We start from the raw sequence: 6,048 nt of genomic DNA on the forward strand, positions 1-6,048 counted from the left end.
AGAACACATCACTGGCCTTCTGAATAGATATAAATAAAACATGGCTCCTGGTTGAAAATAAAATTGCTCCAGAGAAAATAAGTGAAAACAACCTAAAGTGAGTTTAAATAGATAAATTTCCTCTCTATTTTTTCACCAGTTTAATTTTTTAAAAATCTTTTCCTTAGCCAAGCACTAGTGGTTCATACCTGATTACTGCTCAGATGACTGAGATCTGAGGATCATGATTCGAAGACAGCTCAAGCAGGAAAGAAGCCTTTCTTTTCTTTTGTCATGGGGCAAGAACTCTGGGCTCTTCAGCTCTTCAGCTCAACCACTTGACCTCTACCACTTCAGCTGCAGTGCCACTTTCAGTTTTTTGGTGCTTAATATGAAGTAAGAGTCCCATGGATTTTCATGCTGGGCTGGATTTGAGCTGTAACACTCAGATATCAGCCTCTTGAGTTGCTTGGATTACAGGAGTGAGCGACCAGCATACCAGGTAAAAAGCCTCTTGTTTATAATTAACTTTAAGGCTGGAAGTGTAGCTATAATACAGGTGATTGATACAGTGCTATCTCTAAGCAAAAAGCTCAGTTACAACACGGGTATAGTAGCTCACACTTGTAATCCTAGCTACTCAGGAGACGGAGATCTAAGGATTAAGATTCAAAGCCAGCAGGGAACAAAAGGACTTAAGACTCATAGCACCAAATGACCACTAGAAAAGGGGAAATGGGCTTTGGTAGGGCAGTAACCCTGAGCTGAAGAGTTCAGGGACAGCACCCAGGCAGAGTTCAAGCTCCATGACCCGCCCCCCCCACACACACATAAAAGCTCAGGTATAGCATGCAGACTGAGTACAAGGCCCAGTACAAGACAGGAAAAAAAACTTAACATATCCATGTGTGTGGTACATGAGCATATATGTATAAATCACCATGTTGTAATAATTGCAAAACTATGTTAAAAGTGAGGAGAAAAGAAGATACAACTACCAAGTTACAATTGCATCTGTTAGTAGAGTTAATAAAACCAAACTGACTGAAAGCTATGAGTAATAGAGGGTGGAACACTGGAAAAAGCAAGAGTAGATAAAGGGATTCCTCACATAAAGTACAGTAAATACAAGTATAAACTATAGTAATCATCTCAGAATAATTAATGTGCACTTTAACAAGAATGGATGTTAGGAAAGTGGAACATACTTTGTAGGGTGTGAGTAGTAATGGCAGGGAAAGGACGAGAATGGAGGAGGGTGAAAAGTCAAAATCTTTTTTGTAATTGGTGAAAATGAAGCCGGACAGGAAAGTCTGTGAGAGTCTTACCTCTATCCACTAAAAAGACACAAGAGACACACAAGCCCAGGGACATCTGCCTAGCCCCTAAGGTTAAGCTGGCAGACCAATAAACACACACACATACACACACACACAAAAATTAATTTTAATATTTTATTTGATTCAATGAACAATATGGCACATTTATCACTTGAACAATTCATAAGTGGAATATTGAGATGCTTGACATTCTCATTATAGACACTCTACAATTGTGCGTTATGATTCTGCATTACAGTTCAGCACTTTGTTATATATTTTTCCACTATAAGAAATCTCCACATATTTGGGTATTACTGTTACTTTTTTGCAAACTGTCAGGCTTAATAAAATTTTCTTATTTCTCACAGTTTGGACAACTTATTACCTCCGTGTACTATTTTTGAATCATCTTATTATAGAAAAAGAATTTGTGTGGCTGGTGCACAATATTAAAAATGCATGAATGTAACAACTATAAAGTTAAATAACAAATGAAATAATTCATTTGAAGGGAAATACAATCTTCTCTTCAACGAATTAAAGAATTATGAAAACTACTTCATAAATCAGCATAGGATTATCTCACAAAATGCCAGTATGCTAAGGTAAAGTAGTTCAAAAGATGACATCTCTAAGACAATATGCTAAGCAAAAAGTACACCATAACTTCCCATCTTCTTGGAAAGAATTTTGTTACAAATATCACGTGAGGCTCTTCACTAGCAACCAATGGACATTCACAAAGTTTGGCCACCTCTCATTGGTGGCTGATCTGTCGGCCTAGATTAATCCCTACATAATACTCCCACCAGTGTTATAATTAAACTCATGCCCAAAGTAACTTTTATAGTAGCCCCAATCTTCAGATGGTGATGATGTCGAACACATCCTTTGCTTCAGCCTTATAGAAGAAAGGGAGGCAGGACTCTTGGCTCAAGCTTGCAGGATCTTGGTGGGGTTTGACAGCAGGCAGCAGCAGAACAGGAGGCTCTGAAGTGGGGCTCTCAAGGGGCCCAAGCGCGCGAGCCTCTCCAGGGCCAGGCTCCAAGTTTTCTTCAAGACACACGCCTTCCAACTCTTGCTGGTCCTTCCTGACTTCCATCTTCAGGGGCCCTGCGAGGTGTGAGGGGGCCTGGGCAGCAGGGGCCTGGGTGGCTGCCAGCATCACGTCCTGGCACTCTGTGCCCTCCCCTGCAAGGCACAGCAGCAGCTCCTGCAGCTCCTTCCTCTTCCTCCTCTTCTCCTGGGACAGTTGGCTGACACACTCGTCCTTCTCCTGACACAGCTTCTCCAGGACGTCCATCTGCTCTTTGTAGGAAACGATGGTCTCTTCCAGGGCGCTCACGTGCTGTGCCAGCTGGCTGCAGCGGTGCTGGAGGTCATCCACTGCACTCTGGCCATCCACCTGGGCGGCCAGGTCTTCGTGGAAGCAGATCTTCAGCTTCTTGGGCGCCTGCGCTTCCTGCTTCCTCTTCTCAAACAGGCCATGTATCCAGCGCTTGGCGAAGGGGGCCTGGCCCTCCAGCTTTCTCTGCCACTGGGCTGCCAGCTGACTCAGGCATCCGCAGCGGGCCTGCTGCTCCTGCAGCTGCCGGCTGAGCCTCGCCTTCTTGCACTCCGCAATGGACAGTGCTTCCTCGTAAAAATCACACATGCTTTGGGGGTTGTCCACATCCTCCGGGACAGACCCTTCAGAGGCAGTTGCCTCCTCATCCTTCTCTTCTGTGCCCAGGCCTCCTCCTTCCCTGGGAAAAGCCAGGGAGCTCAGCTGGGCCCGCAGCTGCGCATTCTCATGTCTGGTGGCTTCCAGGCACTGCAGAGTGCCCTGGAACTTCTCCCTCTCCATCTGGGCCAGCAACTTGCGCTGCACCTGCTCCTGCTGCAGCCGCTTCAGCAGGTGGGTCTGCCTCAGCAGGTGCTGCTGCAGGGCCTCCTTCTCTGAGCTCAGCTGCAGGCTGCAGGACACGGGCTCTTCACTCGTGGCTCTGAGTTCCTGCAGCTGCGCCACGTACTGGTCGTGCAGCTCCTGCAGATGCTCAGTGGCTTGACTCTTGAACTCAGTCGTCTTTTTGCCCTCTAAGTTCTCCAGCTCGGCCAGCTTCTCCTGCAGGGTTGTCTTCTCCTGCTGCTCTGAGAGGAGCTGGCTGGCCAGCTCCTCCTTCTCAGCGCTCAGCCTCTGCAAGGCATCCTGCAGCTGGCCCAGCTGCTCCTTGAGCTGTCGGTTGAGCACCAGGGTGCATCTCATGGTCTCGTGCTCCTTTTCCATCGTCTCCAGGATCTTGCGCCGGTCCTCGGCGTTCTGATCCCACTCCTCTGCCCTCTTCTGCAGGATCCACAGCCGCTGCTGCTGCTCCAGCAGCTGGAGACCGAGGCTCTGGTTCTCCTCCACCTGCATGTGAAGCTGCTCCTGCACGTTCTTGAGCTCCTGCTGCCACTGCAGGGCCTGGGCCTGCAGCTGCTGCTCAGCCTCACATGGGCCTGCGGGGGGCTGCGGGGGCTGCAGCTCTGACAGCTGCTTTCTCAGCTCCACCAGCCTGCTCTCCAGCTCTCCAACCTGCCCCAGCCCCTGCTCCTTCTCTTCTCTCAGCTGGCTCACCTGCTCTGCCAGCTGCTGGACCTTCTCCTGCCCTGTGCACCTCTCCACCCTCAGGTCCTCGGCAAAGCTGTCTCTCTCCAACTGCAATGCTCTCACCACCTCTCTCATGTGGTTGACCTGACTTTCCAACCCTGCCCGCTCCTCTAGTGCCTGCTGGCCCTCCTGCATTTGGATCTTCATGGCGGCCTTCTGGGTCAGGAGCTCTTCCAGCCTCTCCTGTAGCTCTGTGTTCTCATCCTCCAGGTCTTCACAGCATCTGGCCTTTGCCTGGAGCTGCAGCTTCACACGGTTCAGGGCCTTCAGCAGCTCTATGTTGTTCTGCTCGGCCTCTGTCTGCTTGGTGGAGTCTGCAGACGAGGTCATCTCTAGCTCTGCCACGCGCTGCTCTGCAGCCTGCAGGCGGCGGGTGAGACTCACCTGCTCTAGTGCTCTTTCACTGGCCACCTGCTGCAGGTGGGCCAGGGCAGACTGCAAATCCCACTTCTCTGAACTCAGCACCTGTATGCACAGCTTGTGCTGCTCCAGCTCTACTCTCAGCGCTTCCTGCACACAGGCCATCTTCTGGTTCTCCTCCCTCTGTTGGTCCTGCAGGTCTTCCTTCTCGTGCTTCATTTGTTGGATGTCACTGCGCAGCTGCTGGATTTGTGTTCTGCTGGAGTCCAGGGCGAGCACCAGATGCTGGCAGCGCCTTTCTAGGTCCTCGATATTACTGGAACCTGTGACCCCCTTGCCCGTGGCAGCTGTGACAGTGCCCATTGGAGGGGGAGGCTCAGGGTGTGCGTGGTCTTGGGCCACCCCCTTGAGAACAGGACAGTCCCCAGCGGTGTTGGTCTTGGGGTTACCTCCCTCTCTAGTGTTCTTCTTGTTCTTGGATGCTGCAGGTCTATCAGGATGATTTCTCTGCTGGTATTCCTGCAGTATTTTCCTTCCTGCAGCTACCTTTTTTCTTCTTGTCTGCTCAGACATCCCAGCACTGGGATGGCAAAGGTGGGGGGGCCACATTCCCAGGCTCTAAACTCCACTCACCTCTCACAATCAACAATAGCTCTGTCTACCTCCAACTCTGTCTCCAACGTCACCTCGATTCGCTCTCTCACCACTCACCACCTCTACCTCCCTCGACCGCTCTAGTGGTGTGAGCCCATAGAGGGATACCAGGGGTAATAGGCAGCATAGAATGGTGGGCGGGGCCTCAATGCTTGTATCCCATTGGTCAGAGATAAATGGGGGGTGTGGCAGACTCTTGTGACTCAGGCAGAATAGGTGGGGTCACCTGAGAGCTGCACTGGCAGCCCCTCCCCCATGGGGCTCTAGCCACTTTGGCTGGGGACCTGCTCTCCTTGGACAGGTGCACGGGTTTACAAGTCAGCCTCCCTGGCCTCACTCACACAACTGGGGTCACTTGGAGAACTTATGTGGGTTTTGCCAGGCTCCTGGCCTTGACATTCCTGCGTTGCACATTACCATTAACAGTCAACTCCGATGCCAGGGATTTGGAAATAGATGAGCAAGCTGCAAGGCACGGTGTACTTCCCAGTGCCTTTTGCTCCTCCGCAGCCCTGTTTCCATTCCTTCACAGTTTAGAAATCCCTCCAGTGGACCCCATTCTTTCTTCCAGCTTGTCCCATTTCCACAATCTGTTTCATAAATGTTTTTCCCAAGGACTCTTCTCCTGGCCGACTGTCTACCTTCTGACAGCATAATCCAGTCCTGGTCCTCTGCTTTCCAGCTGCTGCTGTTCCTCCTCTCCCCTGCTGCCCTGTCTACTCAGAGGCAAGATGGATCCAACCAGCCTTTCTCCTGAGGTTCTTCTCCAGACTGAGGCAGAACTGACCTGAAACTGTCAAGGCTTTCTGATACCCAGTGAGGATGGTAGTGTTCTTTTTTCCCACCCAATCCCAGCCATCTCAGCTCTCTTAAATATTTTTCCCAGAAGACCTCACCACATTTGCAATGTTTAATAGCATCATATGGCTGTCCCTTGCCTGCTATATTTTCAAGGCTAGATATTCCATTAGATTACCTTAATTCTAATGTAAAAAGGAAGTAGCAGAAGTGGCTGATACTAAGGTGCATATTTCTTTTTCTTTTTTATTGTGATTAATAGAAGGGTTACATTATATTCACCAGATAGAAGGTGCATAACTTCAC

The 6,048-nt window shown here is 49.8% G+C and overlaps 1 pseudogene; it reads right to left on the reverse strand.

Annotated features, from left to right (window-relative positions):
* Positions 1 to 2,163: 2,163 nt before the first annotated feature.
* Positions 2,164 to 4,899, reverse strand: LOC150040040 (golgin subfamily A member 2 pseudogene; annotated as a pseudogene).
* Positions 4,900 to 6,048: the final 1,149 nt, after the last annotated feature.

This window comes from Megascapheus bottae, unplaced genomic scaffold (genome assembly GCF_031878675.1).
Source record: "Megascapheus bottae isolate mThoBot1 unplaced genomic scaffold, mThoBot2.hap1 HAP1_SCAFFOLD_87, whole genome shotgun sequence".
In the NCBI taxonomy this organism is placed as follows: domain Eukaryota; kingdom Metazoa; phylum Chordata; class Mammalia; order Rodentia; family Geomyidae; genus Megascapheus; species Megascapheus bottae.